The sequence below is a fragment of the Colobus angolensis genome, unplaced genomic scaffold (assembly GCF_000951035.1).
Source record: "Colobus angolensis palliatus isolate OR3802 unplaced genomic scaffold, Cang.pa_1.0 Scaffold79, whole genome shotgun sequence".
Lineage (NCBI taxonomy): Eukaryota > Metazoa > Chordata > Mammalia > Primates > Cercopithecidae > Colobus > Colobus angolensis.
Genome location: NW_012121709.1, coordinates 882,077 through 905,651, shown reverse-complemented (window position 1 = coordinate 905,651; position 23,575 = coordinate 882,077). Strand labels below are relative to the sequence as shown.

The 23,575-nt window shown below is 43.0% G+C and overlaps 1 protein-coding gene across 1 annotated transcript in view; it reads right to left on the bottom strand.

Annotated features, from left to right (window-relative positions):
* The window catches only part of RPH3A (rabphilin 3A), a 338,292-nt gene that overhangs the window by 127,959 nt on the left and 186,758 nt on the right, over positions 1-23,575 (bottom strand). The gene's annotated exons all lie outside the window — the stretch shown is intronic.

Sequence of the window (23,575 nt, the reverse complement as noted above, 5' to 3'; positions counted from 1 at the left end):
CGGGGTTTCACCATGTTGGCCAGGCTGGTCTCAAACTCTTGACCTCAGGTGATCCGCCCGCCTCAGCCTCCCAAAGTGCTGGGATTACAGCTTGAGCCACCATGCCCAGCTACCAGAGGATAATTTAATAAGTTTCATGTCATTCTTAAGTCAGTCTTGCAGGGTATCAAAATACAAAATTGTGTCTCCTTGTTGGCCATCCTGACACCCCCATAGGGAGCTGCAGGGAAAGGAAGCAGAGGTTCTGACACTCCACCTTCATCGGTAAAATTGAAGAAGAGTGTCTACTGCCTAGATATTTGTAAGGATAAAGTAGGATTAAAACCCAGGAAAGGGCCCATGTGGAGCTCAGCAAATAGTATGTGTTCAACAAATGCCTGCTGAATCTGAAGGCAATAAAAATCATCATGAAAATGCCAGTGTTATCTGGAAGAAATACTCCTTTCTAATTTGCAAGATTACGTTTATTCCCTTATCCTTAACAGGGGAAAGAGATTTGAGAGAACGGACACAGGATAGGTAAGTTTTGAAGGGAGAAGAGAAAACCTAGGGGACACAAGATGTTTTCACAAAAATGAGGCCTACAGAGGGAAAGAACAGGCACTGGGGACTCCAAAAGCAGGGAGAGTGGGAGGGGTGAGGATTGAAAAATTACCCATGGGGTATATTTTTCACTATTTGGGTGATGGTTACACTAGAAGCCCAAACCTAACCATAATGTGATACATCCATGTAATAAACCTGCCCATGTACCCCTTCAATCAATAAAATGTTTTTAAAAAGATGAAGCCAACATGAGCCCCCAAAAGAAAGTCATTATGAGAGTGCTGGTTACATAAAGGGGAGAAAAGGAAGAACAGACAAGGAATATAGAAAGAGATACTGAAGGAAAATTTCGCCAATTTCACTGAAGACCTCAGCAGGGCCGTGTTCACTCTGAAGGCTCTGGGGACGAATCTGCTCCAGGCCTCTCTCCCAGCTTCTGGCAGTGGCCGACAGTTCTTGGAGTTCCTTGGTTTGTGGCTGCTTCACTCCAATCTCTGCCACCATCACCCCGTGGGCTTCTTCCTTCTGTCTCTTTTAAGTCTGTGTCCATTTCTCTCTTTGATTGACGACGTCAATCATTTGGATTTAGGGCTCACCCTAATCCAATCTGACCTCATCTTAACCTGAGTGTTTATATCTGCAAGGACTCCATTTCTAAATAAGGTCACATTCTGAGGTGCTGGGTAGACATGGATTTTAGGGGGACATTATTCAACCTCCCGTACAGTGGAGGTGTGATGGGTATGGAGATGGTGATCAGGGTGTGAGTCCACTTCCTCACTAACTAGCAAAGCCCCCTAGAATAAATCATAATCAGCCCTGCCTCACCTTCTCCATCTATACAACGGAAGGGGGTGATGATCACATTATCAAACTAAGCTGACAGCTATAAAATCACCTGTTAATCTATATGATACTGTATGAATACGAGTTATTATATAGTGGCCATGAGAAAGTACCTTGCAGACCTGCAGCTACAGGAAGCTTAATTGACTGAAGGCCCCAGCTGCTGCACTCTCAAATCCATCAGTGCGAATGAGGCCATGCTTCCCATGGGCAGCTCCCAGCCAATAACAGAATACTGCAGGGATACTAAAACCTGCCTGTCTCTGGGAGACATAGAACTCCTCTGATAGAGACTTTGGTTGGAGGACTCCTCGACGCCTTGCTGAAGTGCCTTTAGGCCGCATGAGAGTCTAGGACACTTGCTCCCAGCCTTCTTTCCCTCTCCCCTTCACTTGGGGGTCCAGTGGCTCCTTATGCCTTCTCTGGCTGCCTCCCTATTTTCTCTCATCAGCCTTTCCCTTAATTAAATCCTAGCACATCTATTCCTGTCCTGGTATCTGTTTCCTGGAGGACCCAGACTAGCACATTGTCCCAAAGACTTTCTGCTACCTTTTCCAGGTAAGCATGCATTCCCTGTTACTGATTGTCCTTCTGGTAAACCACCCCTTCCCCACAGTCAGTCCATTAGGGTGGAGGTTTGGGTGGAGCTGATGCCTCCCTATACTCCAGGAGTTAGCACATGTCCATGCCTAATTAATCCAACTGTCTCATCCCCTGGCCACAATGATTAGTGCAAAGAAGGGCATGTGGCCCAATGCAAGCCAATGAGATTCCTATCTGAAACTTTTGCAGGCATTCTTAGGAAAGAGGCATGTCATTTTCACTGGGGTTGCTAAGCTGCTACAATGTAAGCTTGGGGCTGCCAAGGGGCTTCTTTGTATCCTCCAGCCTGAAGTTGAAGTCTATGCAAAAGAGAGAGAGCAATGTAAGAAACTGATTCCTGATGCCGTTATATGAGCACCTGAATCCAGCCATGCCTGAAGCCCCCATACTTTTCCATAATGTAAGACAATATGTTCCCCTGCCTTTTGTTAGTGTCATTTTGCTTTGCTTTAGCCTATTCGAATTGTCTTCCAACTAAAAAATTTAAATTCATATATTTCCTGACATTATTCTTCAAAGTGACGGCCGGAGAATGAGATTATGGCTTCTGGAACTACAAAGTCAAGTAAACATCGAGGATGGGCAAAATGGATTCTTTTAATTCTATGTGTGAACTACTTTCAGGGTGTCAGAAGGATTAAAGAGAAAAAAGAAACAACCAAAGAAGCATCAGTGGGAGCCAGTTTGGCTTTAGGCTGCTTTTTAAAGAAAGCCTCTCCATAATTAGGATTTCCAAATATAATCTCTCTCTCATTTGACAGAACCCAATACCTAGACAGCTACTTCTAAAAATAAGGGAAACTAAAATCTGTTTTTTGATGAATCACTAACACATTTCATCTCTGGCTCTTCTTGTGTTTGGGGAAGGAACTCAAAAGAAGGTTTTTCCCTTCTTTTAAAAAAATTAAGATTGGTGGGAATTTCTGTCAATAAATTTGTTATGCTCTTCTCCCCAAATGTGAATTCTTTCTGTAAATGCTGGTGCCTCCCATATAGAAAAGAAGCTGATGTCAGGCCTATGAATTCACCACTGTTGAGGTTTATCCTACATGACAAAAAGCATTTTGGAGGTTCTTTCCTCGTCAATAAACAGGAGCTCCAACAAAGCCAAGGCCCAGCAATACCTTTTCTCCTAGCTCAGCCAAAAAAGCACCCATCCTGCTGCGGTATTGTGAGCAAGACTATAGAATTTAGCAGAATTGCAGCCTGTGCTCATTTCTGACTCAAGGCTCAATCTCTCTCCTTTGGAAGTAAAAATAAACAATATCCTATTCAAGTTCAGCTGCTAGCATCATTAATTAACATAAGGAAACCAAACCTCACTAGGCAATTAATTCCCCTTTCTTGAGTAAATGCAGATGGCAAACAGAGGGTCTGTCTCATGTCAGGACTCTTCTGCCCCTACTTCAGAGGTATCTCCATCCCTGGCACAGCTTTGAAGGCAAAAAGCAGAGGCACCTACATGTTCTTTAAATAGATCGCTGCCTTGCTGCCTTGACAGCTAATGGCCAAAGGATGCTAACACACAGTGGCGTCTGCATTCACAAAATCAAGGAAGTTTTCCATCAACCGACTTGCTCTTTTAATAAGAGAAAAAGCAATCAGGCATGGAGAAGCAGAAGCTACTAGGGGATTTGAACCTCTGAACTGCATTGAGCAGATGCACAGGGATGAGGAAGACCCAAATTAATAATAACATTAACATTGATGATCACAACAGCAGCAGCAGCAATGGCTAATATTTGCTGAGTGCCTCCTGCAAGCCTGACTCGAAATCACTGCTTTATATGCATGATCTCACTGATTTCTCACAATAACTCTAAGAAGTAGGTGCTAATATTATCTCTGCATAACTAGATGAGTGTGGTAGATTGGTTGCAAAAATGGCCTTAATTCTTCCTTTCCCTGTACCCATGCCCTTTGCAACGTGACTTCACATTGCAATGTAATTTTGTATCTCTGCCCATCAAGAGATGGAGTTAACTTCTCCAACCTTTGAATTGAGTTTGACCTGTGCTTCCTTTGGCCGATAGAATGCTATGCCTGGACTTTAAGAGGTCTTGCACTTTCTCTTTCTCTCTCTCTCTCTCTCTCTCATCCCTTCCTCTACCATGACAATAAATCCAAGCTAGCCTGCTGGAAGATGAGAAGCCACATAAGATAGAACCAAGGCTTCCTAACCAGGGCCATCTTAGACCAGCCAGTTCCCAGAGACTCACCAACTAATTGCAGATCCATCATCAAGCTGAGCAAGATTAGCCAAGTTCCTCCCAGATCAGCATGACTGCCCAGTCAACCCATAGACTAGTGAGCAGTAAGAGTGTGTTTATTGTTATATGCTACGAGGGTTTTGTAGTTGTTTCTTACATGGCACTCTTGCAGTAATAGATAACTGATACAATGAGGAAACTAAGTCATAGAGAGATTAAAGTGACTTCTTAGTAGACTTCTTCACTCATAGTAGGTATTCAATAAATATTAGTTAAATGAGTAAATGAATGATTAAATGATTTGGAAACCAAGTCCAGGTCTGTCTGACACCACGGTCTGGGCATTTGACCATAAGCTATACCAGGACGTACATTTCTATCCTATGCCACTTTCTTCCCTTTTAAAAACCACCCAGCACAGTACCTGACTCAATAAATCCTCTTTCCTTTCATTTCTCCCTCACCCCTGATTCCTCCTCAGTCAATTTAACATAATCCCTGCTTTAGTATAAAGTCCCCAGAGAAAGGGGGAAACGTAAGTAGAGATAAAAGACATGTTTGACACAATTATAATCTACCCCCGGAAAAGGACCATGTTTCATTGCAACCTTTCTCTGTCTTTTATGTGTTAGATATAGCTGGATTTCCCCCTACCACCACTGCCCCATTTTTTATCTTTATCTTTTAGCTGGTGAGTTTAGACCATTTGTATCTATGATTACTGCTATATTTGAAGTTCATTCTGTCATCTGATTTTGTATTTTCTGTTTACTCTGCTTTGTCCACGGTTCCCTTCCCTGCCTTTCCTATCTTCTATTTCTCCCACTGCTAGTTTAGAAGTTATATTCTTTGCGTATTCTTTCAGTAGTTACCTTCCATTTTTTAATATGCTTATGTGACTCAATCTAAAATAAATCCATTTCTGCACCCTCATCCAAGACAATATAAAGGTCATAGAGCAGTTAAATTCTAATCTCTCTCTACTGACATACACATCTAGCACTGTCTTTCTCTATCCCTCAAAGTAGTCGCCCCTGGATTCCCAGGATCTAACACAGTGCCTGGCACATGGTACATGCACAGCAAATTCTTGGTTGATGAATGGATCCTTAGCATCTGCTTATTATTACACTTAAACATATGTTATGTTCCCTTTTTCTTTTGTATTCATGTTTGTTTCATTCAATAGCCTTTGTTTTTTTCCAAACTTTTTTTCATTTTTTGTTTTTGTTTACAGTTCTGCGGTACATGTGCAGGATGTGCAGCTTTGTTACACAGGTAAACATGTGCCATAATGGTTTATTGCACCGATCAACCCATCACCTAGGTATTAAGCCCAGCGTGCATTAGCCATCCTTCCGAATACTCTCCCTCCCCTTAACCCCACCCCTCAACAGGCCCCACTGTGTGTTGTTCCCATATGCTATGTTCTTATAGATAATTTTATATTCTTCGAAGGATTTTCTTTTTTTTTTAATTTTTATTTTAAGTTCTGGGGTACATGTGTAGGTTGGGCAGGTTTGTTACATATGTAAACATGTGCCATGGTGGTTTGCTGCACAGATCGTCCCATCACTTAGGTATTAAGCCCAGCATGCACTGGCTCTTTTTCCTACTGCTCTCTTCCCTCTACCTCGCCCCGTGACCTGCTCCAGTGTGTGTTGTTCTCCTCCCTGTGTCCATGTGTTGTCGTTGTTCAGCTCCCACTTGTAAGTGAGAACATGTGGTGTTTGGTTTTCTGTTCCTGCGTTAGTTTGCTGAGGATAATGGCTTCCAGCTTCATCCATGTACCTGCAAAGGATACAAACTCGTTCCTTTTTAAGGCTGCCTACAAAGGATTTTCATTCTCACCAACCCAAATCTTTCAAAGTAACAAGTGGAGCTATTATAATGAGGATGTGAGGCTAAGAAACTCGGTGTCTTGAGAGAGGCGCAAACCAGGGAGAGGAAGCTCCAGAGAACCCAGTTCTCCAGACTCTCAACCCAGTGCTCTCATGTATATCCAGGACACTGGCAGCTGGATAAGGTTTAATGTTCTCTTTCCATAAATATTTTAGTTACATTTAATCAGCATAATACATTATGTGTCAGTGACAATCTGGGAACTTCTCTTTGATGCCTGAGAGAATTCCCCATTCGTTCCAACCATTTGCTCTTATTTTAAAAATTTTAATCCAAAACATCTATCTATCTCTATACATATGCATATACAGATATACATCTCTATATATCTCTGTGTATATTTATTATTATTGGACAGCATGGCTTGTTCCTTTGTCAGGACATGCTATGTCCATCTTCTTGTTTCTCGGCATTCTTTACTTCCTACTACCTTTTTGTTTCTCTTTTTTTTCCTTTTGCCCAGGCTGGAGTGTAGTGGCGTAATCTCAGCTCACTGCAACCTTTGCCTCCCGGGCTCAAGCGATTGTCCTGCCTCAGCCTCCTGAGTAGTAGCTGGGATTACAGGCATGAGCCTCTACGCCCAGCTAATTTTTATATTTTTAGTAGAGACAGGGGTGCCACCATGTTGGCCAGGCTGGTCTCAAATTCCTGACCTCAGGTGACCCGCCTGCCTCGGCCTCCCAAAGTGCTGGGATTACAGGTATGAGCCACCATGTCTGGCCCCTACTGCCTATCTTTACAAAGCATTCTTGTTATTTGATTTTTCCTTCCCAGCAGCAGTTTCAGTCCTGCTCCCACCCTGACCTCTCACTGTGGTCCATTGGTGAGGCAGGCAATGAAATCATTTTATCCACCAACACCAGGAAATGCAAAAATGGAATGTTAAATAAAAACATCGACTTAAAAAAATACACCCCTGGCCGAGCGAGGTGGCTCAAGCCTGTAATCCCAGCACTTTGGGAGGCCGAGACGGGCGGATCACGAGGTCAGGAGATCGAGACCAGCCTGGCTAACATGGCGAAACCCCGTCTCTACTAAAAAATACAAAAAACTAGCCGGGCGAGGTGGTGGGCGCCTATAGTCCCAGCTACTCTGGAGGCTGAGGCAGGAGAATGCATGAACCCTGGAGGCGGAGCTTGCAGTGAGCTGAGATCCGGCCACTGCACTCCAGCCTGGGCGACAGAGCGAGACTCCGTCTCAAAAAAATACACCCCTACCCTCTGCAAAGAGCTTTAATCATTCTCTCCAGAGGATTAAAACATTTCAAAGTAGCAAATGAAAACTAATTTAATCTCTCCATTTAAATATGTTTCATCAGCCTATACTTATTTTTTAAAAAAGACGACATTGCTGAAAGTGAGGGAAAAAAAAAAAGCAAATAAATTCAATTTGTATTAGCAATCAAAACTTCACAATTTCAAAGCTGGGGTCAGGCCCCGTAATGGAAAAGAAGGGGGGATCTTTCCTGCACCAAGGAACCATGTCCACTGTCATTAAGTTTTATTTCTCTTTTACTTTGGCAAAACCCCATCCTTCAACAAAAGGGATGGGGTTATCCATTTTCTCCTCCCATTGACATTTCTGTGCAAGCCCAGTTCACAACAGCAAAATCATGGAACTAACCCAAATGCCCATCAATCAACAAGTGGATTAAGAAATTGTGATATATATACATATATATATACACACACACACACTATATACATAGTGTATATACATAGACCATATATATATAATATATATATGATGGAATACTATGCAGCCATAAAAAAGGAATGAATTGACAGCATTTGCAGTGACCTGGATAAGTTTGGAGACTACTATTTTAAGTGAAGGAACTCAGCAATGGAAAACCAAACATCATATGTTCTCACTGATAAGTGGGAGCTAAGCTATGAGGACACAAAGGTGTAAGAATGATACAATGACTTTGAGACTTGAGGGGAAGAGTGGGAGGGAGTGAGGGATAAAAGACTACAAATATGGTGCAGTGTATACTGCTCGGATGATGGGTGAACCAAAATCTCACAAATCACCACTAAAGAACTTACTCATGTAACCCAATACCACCTATACCGCAATAGCTTATGAAAAATATATAAATTAATTAATTAAAAAATAAATAAATTTCTGTGCAAGCCTAGGAGAATGATGCCCCAAATGACAATATTACTAATAATAAATAATAATCACTAATAATTATTGAGCACTTACCATGCACCAACCACCTCTCTAAGTACTTGACGTGTGATGTAACACGTTCAATGTCCACACAACTCTTGTGTGGTGGGCACCATTGTTATTCCCATTTTCCGGAAGAGAAAACAGGCAAAGAGAGAGATGACATACCTGGGGGTGGAAGAGGCAGGACTTTAGTGCAGGGACTCTGTCTCCGGTGGCCATGGTCCTAACTGCTCCATGGTACAGTCCTCAAGGCCACCCTGTTACTGTCCCCTGAGGTAATCATTGCCCCAGCTATCTTCTGTTTATCTTTCAGACCCCTCTCTGCCCTTGTCCTCTGGGCCCGGGGAGGTTGGTCCATGTGGACTGCATCTTCAGGCTCCTTGTCCACTGGGTTAAGCCAATGGCACGCCCTGGCAGGAGATGAGGGGGTAAGAGGAAGGAGTGGTTGGGGCATTCATTCCCAAGCTTTCTTCTTGAGTTGTCACTATGGGCTGACCAAGTCTCTTGGCCAAACGCCACAGCTCCTCTCAGGTGGCCCCTCCATACAGCTTTCTCTTTCAAGGTCCAGGCGACTTCTGCTGCACTTCACAACAACATAGCAATGGCCCCCTGCTGGTGCAAGTCCCCAGGCTGCTGCACCACCTACTGCAGATCCCCTACGCCTTCTGACGCATCTGTAAACAGGCCCTTTCATACTCTGCAGACTTCTGGGGTTGAGTGTCCCTCTGCTCCTGACAAGCCACTGGCTAACATGCTTGTCCAGGATAATTCATCAGAACTTCTTGACTATCAGTTCCCAGGCAGCCAAGAGCCTCAGTCACCAAAGGAAAACAGACTATTTGGTACCCTTCGGAAATGGGCATCGGTTCATGCCTCTCCTGATACAAAATGAGAACATAGCTAAGTCATTCTTCCTCTAATTATCTATTGAGTACCTTCTTTATTAGACACTGCACGGATACATTTGTGGATGGAACAACCAAGGCTGTTCTCCCTCACAGAGGGAGAGAATCAGGGGGAGATTCGGGTCATGAAAAGAAGAACAAAACACAGGGACAGTGTGATGACTGTGGTAAGCGTGACAAAGGAAGAGAATGGCACACCACAAAAGCTTCTGATATTTGACTTGAAGGATGAGTAAAGGAGATGGCTAAGCAGTGTGTGTGTATGTGTGTGTGTCTGTTTGTGTACGGTAGTTAGGGGCATAGAGTATTCCACACAGAAGAAATAATGCATATAAAGGCCCCAGGGTAAGCAAGACTTAAAGAAAGGTGATTGGGACAAAAGTCATGTAGAGTATAACCTTAGCTATTGTTTCTACCACCCCCAGGCACCAGCAGGCACCAGCACCAGCAGCCAGGCTTTTCACAGCCCCTGAGGGGGCACTTAGAAAAGTAAGGAGGGGGGCATTACCATTATTGCAGCGACTAGGAGGTTGTTCCCGGCATTTCGTGTCTGGAGCCAAGGATTCTAGATGCCCTGTAATGCACAGGGTAACCCCTCGCCTTGGAGACCAGTGCTGCCCTAAATGTAAATAGTGCCCCCTTTATAAAATAATGTCATCAGCAACTCATCCCTGAGGCCTTCTAAGGAGAGGCCCTCTGTGCCAGCTCTGATTCCAGCAGGAAGTGAGGAGGGATTGGGTGACCCGCTGGGAGAGGGACAGAAGTGGATGTGCATCAGAACATTTTTCTCACAGGATAAAACCAGGAGCATAAGGGAAAGAGGGAAGGGCAAGTAAGAGAGGGCTTAAGGAATTTTCTCTTTCATTTTGGAATGAGAAGTAAACATGAGAGAAGAACATTCTAGAAAGTAGCTGTCATCATTGTAGGGCAATGTTTTCAAACTCTTTAGACCAAGACTCACAGTAAAAATTATATGTTTATGTAATAACTCAGTTTATACACACACATACGCAAATGTGTGACTTATGTGACTGAAGCCAAAGTTTCACAAAACTACACTTGCCCTCAAGTAAGTGATGTTCTTTGTATTTTTTTTACAAAGTGATGTCTTTGTAAGTGATGTTCTTTGACATTTTCTATTCTATGCTGACTTCTACCCACTAGATAGGTAGGATTTTACAACTTACTAAATAGATTTCATGTCTATTTAGAAACAAACTAGGTGAGCGTATTTTAAAGATTAGAAATGTGATAACACATTGTGTTGGTAAGTGTATGAAGAAGTGAGCCATCTTGGATACTCTTAGTGAGAGTGAAAATTAATGAAATTCTATCAATAGGCTATTTGGCAGTACTTATATCAATATTTTAAATGCATATCTCTTTGACACAGCAATTCTATTTCCAGGATTTCTTACAGATTTATTCAAACATATGCCCAAAGATGGATGTAAAAGTATATTGCAGCATTGTTTGTAGTGACATAAGATGGGAAGCAATATAAATGTCCATCTAAAAGGGACTGGATAAATGAATTATGGAACATCTTTATTATAGAATACTAAGCAACCGTGAAAATAAATGAGGCAAGTTTAAACAAACTGAATTGGAACAAGATCCAAAGTGTTTCATATAGCTGAAAAAGCAAAAGCAATATACTGATAATTCTTGAGACCAAATGGTAAGTACAGAGGGATTTATCACACTATCCTCTCCTGTGCATGTTTGAATTTTTCCATAATTAAAAACTTTAAAAGACAAGTGTCCAAACTATATGCTCAGTACGCTACCATTTGTATTTAAGCAGATTCGCTTAAATAGGTAACAGGACACATATGAGACTGGAAGTAGACAGGGTCTCTAGCAAGAAAATTAGGGAACGGATGTGGGGGGAAGTTTTAACCTTGTATTCTTTCTCCTCCTTTAATTTGCAACCGCTTGTACCTTTCCTCTCTGTGTGTATATGCATAATTTAAAATAACATAGACACAAAACTGGCTTGCCAATCTCAACAAGGAGAAACACAATTTTATCTGAAATCAAAATAGTCAAAATAATACCTGAAAGCAACAAACAAACAAATTCACTGAAAATAATATACTTCTAACTCTGACCCCTGCCCCAAGCCCCACCACCACACTACCACTGGGGGCATCCCAAGCATTCAAGTAAAACATGCAATTGTGTTCAATTATATTTTCTGTCAAGCTGTTGTTTCTTTGAATGAAGATGGAACAAAGACTGGGCCACATGGGACCCCAATTATAGCTGGGTAATTACTGGAAATGATTTAAAGTTTAACTTGTTTAAGTCCTCTACTTTAAGAATGACAGAATTGCCAGGCATGAGCCTAGCAATTGCAACACTTTGGGAGGCCAAGGCAGGTGGATCACTTGAGCCTAGGAGTTCGAGTCTAACCTAGGCAACATGGTGAAACCTCATTTCTACCAAAAGCAAAAATCAGCCAAGTGTGGTGGTTTACGCCTGTAGTCCCAACTACTCAGGAAGCTGAGGTGGGAAGATCACTTGAGCCAGGGAGGCAGAAGTTGTAGTGAGCCAAGATCTTGCCACTGCACTCCAGCCTGAGTGACAAAGCCAAAACTTGTCTCAAAAAAACAAAACAAAACAAAACAAAAACAAAAAAAGAGAAAGAAACAAAAAGAAATTCTAAAATAAATAAATAAAAGAATGATAGAATTATGAGCCAACCACTCCATTTCTCAGTGTCTGCCTGATGGGAGGCTGGAACAAAGGTGTTCATTACAATCTGGTCTGTAATAGGGAAAAACTGAAAATAGCATAAACATTCAATAATAACAAAATGACTAAATAAGTCATGATACATCTGTATTATGGGATGCCATGAAGCTATTTAACAATATCAGAAATACATATATATTAATGTGGAAAGAACTCCAAGACACAATGTTGGGTGAAAAGGCAAGTTGTGGTACAATATTATAGTATCTGTTCAGTTATTGAAGACACACAGTCACAAAACAATACTGCATGTTAATATACAAATGCATACAAATCATCTGGAAATATATACGTCTATCATATGACAGGATACTTCAGGGACACCAGGGAGTTGTGGTCAAAGAAGACGTGAGCCTTATTTGTAAATATCATTTTTTATAAGAATGTACTTCTGTATTACTTGTGTGATCACAAATTATTTCAGAATGTACCCTTCAATAAAGGGTTCAGAAAGAATAGCCTGACCCCAGTCCATGTGGTCAGTGAACTTGAGTTATTTTTAGAATCTAAAGTCTAGAATCTGCCTCCCAATCTAAGAGTTCTTTCCACTACCAATTAGTTCCTCATCTTAATTTTGAAATCAACAAAAATTACATTTCCTACTCAAGAGAGAATAAGGCAGGACTTTCAGTCCCACCAGACACCAATGAGGAGATAAATGTTTTTATGCGCTAAACTTAACATGGTTAGATCTCTACAAGGTTAGCTAAGACAATTAATTTCAAAGCCTTCCAACTGACATCAATACACAAATTAGCTTCCACGTCAGCTTTAGAAAACTAATCTCATTACAGTGAAGAATTCAGTAGCGGGTTTGGTCTTGTTACTTTAAAAAAGACAATTTACTTCAAAGTGAGATGAAACTATTTTCTAGAACAGCTTCATAATCATACCACAAGAATAACGTTTGCCTCTAAAACCAGCACCCAGTGGGGATAAACTGGAAGGAAGAAAGAAGCCTCAAAGAGGCGTCAAGTTAAAATCTGCAAGAGACACCCACGAGAGGAAAAGGAAAAGATTGAAAGTCTCAGAAAGTTTATTATAGGTTACCATAACAGCTAACATTTATTTATTCAGTCAAAAAATATTGAATACTGACTGTGCTAGGTACTAGGAATACAGTCACAAAGAAGACACAGAAATCCTGTGATCATGGGGCTAACACAAACATGAAGCTGGCATTAAACATAAGAGTAACAGGAAACAATAACCTGGGAAAGTGAATAGGGTGTACCAGGGTAGGAGGGTTTTTTGTTTTTTGTATAAGTTATTTTATTTTTTTGAGACAGGGTCTTGCTTTGTTGCCCAAGCTGGAGTGCAGTGGAGCAATCCTGGCTCACTGCAGCCTCAAATCCCTGGGCTCAAATGATCCTCCTTCCTTAGCCTCTTGAGAAGCTAGAATTACAGATGTGTGCCACCATGCCCAGTTAGCTTTTATATTTTTGTAGAGATAGGGCCTTGCTAAGTTTCCGAGGCTGGACTCCAACTCCTGGCTTCAAGCAGTCCTCCCACATCAGCCTCCCAGACTGCTGAGATTATAGGCATTAGCCACTGTACCCAGCCCTCTATTTATATAGTGAGTGGTCAGGGAAAGTCTCAATGAGAAGATGATGCTTGAGCAAACACCTGAAGGAGGCAAAAGAGCAAGGCCAAATAGCTCTACAGGAAGTGTGTTTAAGGCAGAGGGAATGTAAGTGCAAAGGCCCTGAGGCAGAGATATGCCTGGCATAGGTTTGAGGAGCAGCAACAGGCCAATATGGCTGGAGCAGAGAGAACAAGGGGAGAATCCCAGAATAAGAGAGAGGGAGCCAAGAGCCAGGTGGTGTAGAGTGCAATAGGCCACTGTAATGACCTTGGCTTTTACTCCGAGATGGAAGCCATTGAAGAGTTTAGAGAGCAGGAGTGACATGAATTCACACACCACTGAATATTCTGATGGGGAGCAAGGGGAGAGGTGGGAAAACCAGTGAGGTCACCGCAATAATCCAAGGGAAATGTGGTTTATCATGTGGTTACTATGAGTCAGGGGCTTTGCATACCATATCTTTTATTTTTATTTTTTAAATTGACACATAATTCACATACCATAACATTCATCATTTTAGAGTGTACAATCCAGTTGTTTTCAGTATATTTACAAGATTGTACAACCATTATCACTATCTAATTCGAGAACATTGTATCATCCCCAAAAGACACCCCATTTCCATTAGCAGTCACTCCCTATTCTCTCTCCTCCCAGCCCCTGGCAACCACTAATCTACTTTCTGTCTCTATGGATTTGCCTCTTCTGGACATTTTATACAAATGAAATCATATAACATGTGGCCTTTTGCAGCAGGCTTCTTTCACTTAGCATGATTTTTTTAAGGTTCATCATGATGTAGCACATGTCCATGCTTCAGTTCTTTTGATGGCTGAATAATACACCCCATCTTATTAAATTCCCACCAAAGTCTTGTAAGGATACTACTATTATTGTCATACCCAGTTTTCAGATAAGGGAACTGTAGCACAGAGAGGTCAAGTCACTTGCCCAAGGACAAACCAGAGAGCAGAAGGGCTGGGATTTGAACTTGGAAGTCTGACAGCAGTGCTAGCCCACTGGACTGTTTTGTTAACTACCTTATTGAATGGTGGCATCACTAAAGCTCCTAGCCAGGCCCTCACTGGACTGGGGAAAGGGAGGCCCCGATTTCATACAGAGTCAGGTAGAGCTGTGACTGACACCCGAATGCCACACCATGCTGTTCACTGTAGGTTCCACACCAGCATCCCGTTGTTTCCCAAGTGGGCCCTTCTCCTCCTGGGTGGTGCCAGGTAAGATGGGGGAGAGTGGATCTGCCAGAGGGTGAGATCGAGAAGGAGGACAATAAGCGGTGGGAGAGGATGCCAGTAGTGTTGCTGTCCCCACAGCTGACCTCAAAAACATCAGCTCAGCTCAACAAATACTATGCCTCTACTGTGTACTAGATACGGTTGGTCAATAAGACACAGTCCCTGCCCTTCAGAAGTTCCCAGGGCCACTGGGGAAACCACTATCCTGATAGTATATCAAAGAGGAAGCTGTGGGGCCCCTGTTTTTGCCATCTTTGCATGAGTGAGGAGCCTGGCACGGCACTGAGTACGCAGCATTCTGCCAACAGACATTTCTGAGGAGCATCTACATCCTTGGAACGTCATCCATCCTCCTCAGCTCTTTCTCATTAACCCTGTTTCACCTATAACCCTCCTTGAAACGCGCCATTGTATATGCTCTGGGAGCCCCAGTCACATACGTTTGGGAAAGAGGTGATCACCCAACTCACCCAGGTCCAGTCAGATTTCTGCTGCTGGGGGTTTGAATTTTGGATATAGACGAGCTATGCTGCTCCATAGCGAGGAGCAGCAAATGCTGTCAGAGCTCCATGCAGACTTACCCCCTTGGATCCCTTTATCATTGTTGTGACTCAGGGTGACACAGAGAGCCTAACATGTCTGGGAGTTACCTTAAACTATGACTGACAGGTGTAGGAATAAATACTCCAGCTCCCTCACCTCCTAATGAGGACAACACCCAGGGATGACTGTAGTATCTACAGAGCCTCCTGCAGGTTTAAGCCAAGCTTGCCTTCCTTAGGATGGCTTGGCACCACCCCCTTTCCTCCCCTTGTTTTCTCTAGTCCCCTGCCAGTCTCCCATGGGAACACTCCCTAATCAATCTTTCTCACATGTTTCAGGGTCTACACCTGGGAACCAGCCTAAGACCAGGGGTTGAGGTGAGCTAGAGAGTCATGTAATAATCACTAGCCTTTCTTGAGTACTTCCTATGTACCAGGTAGTTATAAGCACTTCACACATATTTACTCATTTATCTCACAATATCCCTACGAGGCAGGTGCTATTACTTTCCCAAGTTCACAGATAAGGAAAATGAGGTGTTTGGTGTCGCCGTCCATACAACATGAGTATGGAACGAGTTCAAGTTCACACAGACAGGAAGCGGCAGAGCTGAAATCTGAACCCAGGCAATCTGAGTCCAACTCTGGGCTCTCAACTTCTAGATGATCTGCCTCTCTTGTGTAGGCTTGGGGAGCAAGAGCTGGCATTTGGGGGTGCCATGAAGGACCAAATACCAGCAGATTCATGGAGAGGTGGTATCTATCTATAGAGAATAAAATGAAGCAGAGAAGCACTGAGAGTATGTGTATGGGGAAGGGTCCACGGTGACAGTTATGACTTTTGAGTTGTAATGAAGCCCAGCCATAGTTCCTGCCATTGAGTTCTAAAAGATTTTCCTGGTTTCCTGCAACAACCTTCATTTTTATCTGAGCTAATACGAATGGACCGCTGCTCCTTGGAGCTAAATCAATTCCCATAATTGCCCAATCAATGGGTACTAAGATGAGCAAGGTGTGGTTCCAGTCCTGCAAAGGTCTATGGTCCAGCCTCAGTGTGAAGATTTCAGTTATTTTTAAGCCAGTATTTATGGAAGGTTTATACGGAAAATTATACGAAGCAGTACATTGAACATTTTACAGGCACTGAGTCATTTCATTCCATGAAGTGGATGCTATAATTCACTCCATTTTACAGATAAAGAAATCAAGGCTCAGAAATGCTACATCCCTTATGCAAGATCACAATGTAATACGGAACAAATCCAGGACTTCCGCTCAGGTCTGATAGGCACTAAGGACCACAGTTTGGGCTTTCCTGCATTGCTTGTTCATGCTTTGTTCTGTGAGGTACAGTGGGGAACTGTGGGGTCTTTACTTAACCAAATCCACTCTTGTTGTGGGCAAAAATAACTCACAAGTCAATCGTAATTTGTCAGAGCCAAAATTTAGGCAGCCTACCTTTCTTCTGAAAAACTGGAGTTTGGGCATAAAATAGCAATCTTACACACACACACATCATGACTGAAACATTGCACCTTCCTCCCTACCACTCTTATGATCAATATCTCTTGACTCCCCACAGATGTGCTCCCCCCGACCAGTTAGGACCATGCAGACATGCAGCAGGAGTGTTTGATGAATGGAGAACATTTAGTGAATACAGAGTCTTCAGGAAGAGGTGGCATTCCTCCCTCACAACAGCAGCTGAAAAGTTTCTTTACAAGCAAAACAAAGCCCCTTTATGGCTCGGACAATTATACAGAAGCAGCTTGCTCCTAATAGTTTGAGGAACAGGTTAATACCCGTCAGACACCAATCAGGAAAATAGATATCATGCTAAGTATTTCAAGCAGATGAAATTTAAAGCAGGAAATTGGTTATGGGGGGATGAAAAAGGTCAGAAGTTAAGAGGGGATGGTGAGGTCACCCAGAGATTAGCTACATCAAGAAGCCATAATTGTCTGGGTAGACAGAGGGAGAAGGAGGTAGTGCCAGAGCCCAGGGGCCAGGGCCATAAGGTAAAAGCTGAAACTGTAGAGATATAGCCATTGCAAAAAAAAAAAGTCTCTCAGGTAGGAAGAGACAGGGAAAGTGGAGAGGGGTAGATGAAATAAATAAAAATATTTTACCCTAAAAAATATTGCTTTGAAATGGCTGCCACAGGGCCAGCAGACTAGAAAGGACCTGCAAAGCTATCTTTTGTTGGGGAAATCTGTAGAGAATCTACATTAATGCAGCCAGATCTTCCCTAGTCTGGATCTAGGAAAGATTAACTGAGAGTTTTATACCTTCAAAGGTCTGAAAGAAATATTTACCACCTGTTCCCTCTGAGGGTTGCTACCTATGAAGTTTTATCTACATAACAAGACCACCTTTGCTAGTCAAGCCTCCTCTTCTCCCACTCCTATAACCTGTCTTTCCACTAAAACCTGACTTACTACCTTAACTTGTGTTTGGCCATTCTCTGAGCCTGCATTCTTTCTTAACCTCAAGTTGGTACGTAAGCTCCTGTACCTCATTGAGGGGCTGGGTCTTCATTCTGAAGGCTACTGAATTAAATAAATTGGTATGCCCTTTCTCCTGTTAATCTGCCTCATGCCAGTGATTTTTAGCAAACCTTCCAGGTTCTACATGGAGAAAGTAGTGAGAGATAAGGAACCTGGAAATGTTCCAGGTTCTCTCTTCCTTTTGCCCTCAAATATCCTGCCAACGTCTTCTACTGGCTGCCCTCAGGCAGAAGATGGGGAGCCTGGAAATGCTGCCTAAAGGGGTTGTCCTCCCCCATGATAACAGGACAGGGGAGGGAGAGCAGGGAACCTAAGGGAACACAGGCCCGGACCACCACACACTTGCTTCATTCATTCATAAACTAAAAATAAAATCCCAAGCCCCTCAACCACCTGAGTGAACCCTTCTCTCAGCTAAGGGCATTCCAAAGTTAACCTGAAAAACTAGTTCAGGCCATGATGGGAAGGGCAGGTTTGACATGCTTCATTATAACCTCCTCCCTCTTGAAATTCAGGCACAGCTGACCAACAGTAACACCAACAGAGACATTAAGACTGACAGAAAAGCTGATAAGAAACATTTACAATCGCCGGGCACGGTGGCTCAAGCCTGTAATCCCAGCACTTTGGGAGGCCAAGACGGGCGGATCACGAGGTCAGGAGATCGAGACCATCCTGGCTAACCCGGTGAAACCCCGCCTGTACTAAAAAATACAAAAAATTAGCCCGGCGAGGTGGCGGATGCCTGTAGTCCCAGCTACTCGGGAGGCTGAGGCAGGAGAATGGCGTAAACCCGGGAGGCAGAGCTTGCAGTGAGCTGAGATCTGGCCACTGCACTCCAGTCCGGGTGACAGAGCGAGACTCCGCCTCAAAAAAAAAAAAAGAAAAAAAAGAAACATTTACAATCTATTCTCTCTGAAGCCTACTACCTAGAAGCTTCATCTGCATAATAAAACTTGGTCTCCACAACCCCTTATCTTAACCCAGACATTTCTTTCTATTGATTCCAGGTCTTTAGATAATAACTTTCTCAACCAATTGTTGGAAAATTTTTGAATCCACCTATGACTTGGAAGCCCTCACTTCAAGTTTTCCCACTTTTCTTGACCTAACCAATGTACCTCTCACATGTATTGATTGATATCTTACGTCTCCCTAAAATGTATAAAGCCAAGTTGTAGCCCAAACACTTTGGGCACATGTTCTCAGGATCTCCTGAGGGCTTTATCATGGGACATTGGTCACTCATATTTGGCTCAGAATAAATCTCTTCAAGTATTTTACAGAGTTTGACTCTTGTCATGGACACATTCCTTCATTCGGTGAATATTCATTGAATGCCCACCATGTCCTAGGCACTGTGCTAGATGTCCAGAGCCCAACACTAATAATACACAGATCCTTCCTTGAGGCAGAGTTACTTACAATTCTATGAATTGTGGGCTAATAGCAAGACAGATCATCCTCTGATTGCCTAGAGGATGATCACATGAGCCAAATCTGTCCAATCAGCATATTCCTTCTTCCTGGCCGCAGTGATTGGATGGAGGATGAGCACATGACTAAAACAGGTCCATTGAGAAGACATCTCAGACTGTCTGGAACCTTAAATAGAAAGGAGCTCTCTTTGGCCTGGTGTTGCTGCAATGGATGGAGGTATGTCAGAAGACTTGATCACCTTGCCCCTAGCAAGAATGACTGTGCTTAAGAATGAAGCCAACACAAAGGGAAATCAATCTGAGAGAAACAAAAAGTCCTGGTGGTATAATATGAGTCCCTGAATCACCATATCTGAGGACAGTAACACTAGATTCTTCAGTTATTTGAACAAATAGACATTTTTTTCTGCTTCAGCCACTTTATGTTTGATTTATGTCACTTATAATTTTAAAAAGCCTTGAATGATAAGATTGGGGGAAGACAGAGGAAATGGGCTTTGCAAGGAGAAGCAGGAAAGACAGTGGTGTATTCAGGGAACCACAAATAGTTTGAGGTGCCTGAAGGATAGGTTTCTGTAAAAAGAAATAGGAAATGAGTCTGGGAAGGTCATTGTGAACCTAAAGATCCCTGAGCCTTAAATGGAGGAGGCTAAACTTCCTCCAAGTAATAGAAAGTTCTACAACTTTTTATTTTTACATTAAATAATTGGCAAAAGTTCTGGGCACTGCCATACTCAGTATCGTGCCCAGACTTTGGGGAGTACAAAAGAGATGGTTCCATCTCTCAGGTAGCTTATAATTTAGTTGGGGAAATACAAGGTAAAAGTGGGAAAACTATAGCAGATAATGTAATATAGTGAATACTTATTGAACATTTATGACAGACGCTGCATTGTGTTTGCATGGATATTTTTCACTGATTCCACACATCTTTCTATGAAGTAAGTGCTATTATCATCGCCCCTGTTTTATTGATGAGGAAACTATGGCTCAGAGAGTTTGCGTTATTTGCCTATGATTGCAGTTTGGAAATGCCAGAGCCAGAATTTGAACCCAAGCAGTTTGTGGAGTCCAAACCATTCTGCCAAGTGGTCCATTGAGTTATAGGTGGAATGAGAAAAGTAAACAGGAAAGGGAGTCCAAATGTCAAGCACTGACTCTATAGCCAGACTGTCTGTGGTTTTGCCCCTGGTTTCATCATGGAAGACAGCCCCTCAGAGGCACAGCTGTGGGTCACAGGTCTACATGGCAAACAGCACTTCTGTCCATCAACAGGTGTCCTTGTGGGCTCAGGGGTGACCTGACCCTGCTGAGAAGTCAGACAAATGGGCCCCCTGTCCAGGGGAATGGGAAACTGAATGCAAGAGGAAGGAGAAGCAGGCAGCTTCCAGGAGCCCCGCCTCTTGCAACACTTCTCCCCACTCCCAGTCTTTCTTGGATGGCACCACTTTTTCCATGACTCTAACTGTCTCCTGACTGGTACTGTGATCTTGACAGCCCACTCCAGTCCCCAGTGAACAGGGCTCACATCATAGTGTAGCCTGCTGGCAGAAAGAAGGGGGTTGCTTTATATTTTTGGAGAGGGTAGAGGACAGTAGATTCTGAAACCTATCCATTACCTACCCACTACATTCCCTCATACTCTTAGAATGCACGTGCATATGAATACACACACGGATGCATGCACACATTGCTCTCTATTGATGTAAATTATACCCATACTTCAAAGCCTCCTGAAATCTTACCTCTTGTGATAAGCCTTCTTGAGCACCCAAACTGGAATCCCCTTGTCTTAGTACTCCATGAATCACAATCACTTACAGAAAGCAAGATAAAAGAGATTACATGACCTGAGTTCACAGGGCATATAAGTGTCAATGCTGCAACTGGATTCCAAGTTTCCTCATACCTTCCTCCAGACCATTTGTCTTCTATGAGACCCGTAACTCTAATTATTTGTATGCCCTAGTGGACACCTTTCAACACCTTGAAATACCCTTAACCTCAAGGATGGCAAAGAGTGTTCATCATATCAGTGTTGATTGATTGGCTGTGGCTGTCTGGAGCATTGTGTTGAAAGGAATGCAGTGGGTTGGGGTTGGGGGTCATCATTGTGTTGAGAAGGATGCAGAGGATCACTGTGTTGAGAAGGATGCAGAGGGCCGTAACTGATTACCGATGGCTGCCATGGGCAGAGAATGGAGACTGATGTCCCACATGCCATGGATTTGCCATCTTTTCTTCCTTTCAGAAGCTTCTCCCAAATGTCCCTGGCAGAATTAGCTGCTCATTGACCTGGATTCCCATACCACTGAGTAAACATGTTCACTCAGGAGCCATTTATACATGCCCAGAGCCTCAGTCAGTGCCTTGCCTGAACCCAAAGCAGGTCCTCAAAGACTATCTGAATGTCGCACTGTTCAGATATGTTCATTATAACTTCACAAGTGTATGTCAACTTTAACAACTAGATTGCAACTTTTCATGGGAACCAGCATCATACTGCACTGTATTTGATATTCTCCTACCATGCCTAGCATAGTGCTGAACACATACTTAATTTAATTTAATTTGCTATCAGTTTCTAAATGTTTACTACATACTATAGGCTATGACATGGACTTCCTATATATTACCATATTTGTCCCTCCCTATGCCCTAGAAGGTTGTACAAAAGAAGACAATGAGGCTCAGAGAGGTTATTCGACTTGCCAAGGTCACACAGCCAGTAAGCAGCAGAGCTAGGATTTAAATCTGGGTCTCCGTGAACGTAATTTTGGCTAATTGATCATCATTACAACAAAAAATGGTGGTCAGTGGGGAGGTAATGAGAATGGCCACACTTAAAATCCAGAGACTGATGTGGGGCTTAAGGTGTATTTTATCTTATTAAATGTGGTATTTCAGCTCAGAGCTTCCTCAGGTTTGTCAAAGTCTAAGCCAGGCTGCAGCAGCTGCTGTACCGTGAATATCCGCACTGCCCAGACTTGGGCCGGCTGGTCCAGCTGACATGACTCAGCATCTGGAAACATATGCTTCTTTAAATAGATCCTGCTCTCAGCTGGTTCTCAGAGCTGATCAATGACTTACCTGTCATTGGAAGGAACCTAGAGAGGTGTCCTGGGGTGTGCTGAGCTGCTGTGCTGGAGCAGAGCAGAGGGACATATGCACCAGAAGAGATGTAGTTGTGGCTGTGACCCTGCCAGAGTTAGAATGGCTGGGGAAGACACCTGAAGCAGGGGCTAGACAACCCCCTCATAGCCCCTGCTGCTGAGGGTTCAAGGTTCCTCATTTGTCCACACCTATCCTTTAATCTCACCTTTTGGAGTTAGGGACCATGCCCCTGCAGTTTTGTGAAGTGAGCAGAAAACAAGGTGGACCAGGGTCAGGAGATCTGTGTTCAAACACCAGCTTTACCATCTTCAGCTGTGCAACCTTGGGCAAGTCCTTCACTTTCCTGTCCTCTCATTCATCAAGCAGCACTCTCTAATTACAAATGCACAACAGGAGGCAGAAGACAACCTGATTGTTCTCAATGGAGGATCACCCGAATGATTTATGGTTCATCCAAACCAGGAAACGAAGGCTCCTCAGACCAGAGAGGCAGTTGTCATGCACTGAAATGGAACCATCTCCAAACAAGGTGTGGGACAATGACCTGCCTTCTGTGTGTTTTCAGTGGTGTCCTATTTAACATGTATGCCAGTATATTCATAGAATAACTCCAAAAGGATGCATACACACACACACAAACGCACACACACAGACACACACACAAATGGAGGAGTCAAGACTTATTTTTTACACTGTGGTGCTTTGTTTTGTTTGAATTCTCACTGTTTCATGCTTCCAAAACAATTTCTAAGGCAGCGACCACAATCACACAAATGTGTTCAATTGAAAACAGGGTGGGGCTATAGAAACATCACTAAACTGGGGCACAAAAAGTCCAGGTTTGTTTCCAGTGACCACAAGCTGTGTGGGTTTTGGAAAACCCTCTAGGATCTCTGAGCTTTAGTTTATGCTTTTTATTAAGAGGATTTATTCATGACCAGGAAGTGCCATATTCCTGTCCTCCTGGGTTCGTAAAAAGATCAAATATGGGACAACTTGGAAAGCACAATGGGACACCCATCTGTAAGACACATATTGTTATTAATACTGTCTTACTCCCATAAAACAGAAGGGTGAGCCTACAACTAGATACACTTAGGTGACTTCCTCTGTTAAGGCATTTCTTTCAAGTGCATTGTAGTGTTTTGTGTGACTTTTGAATCACATGAGTACTAGTTT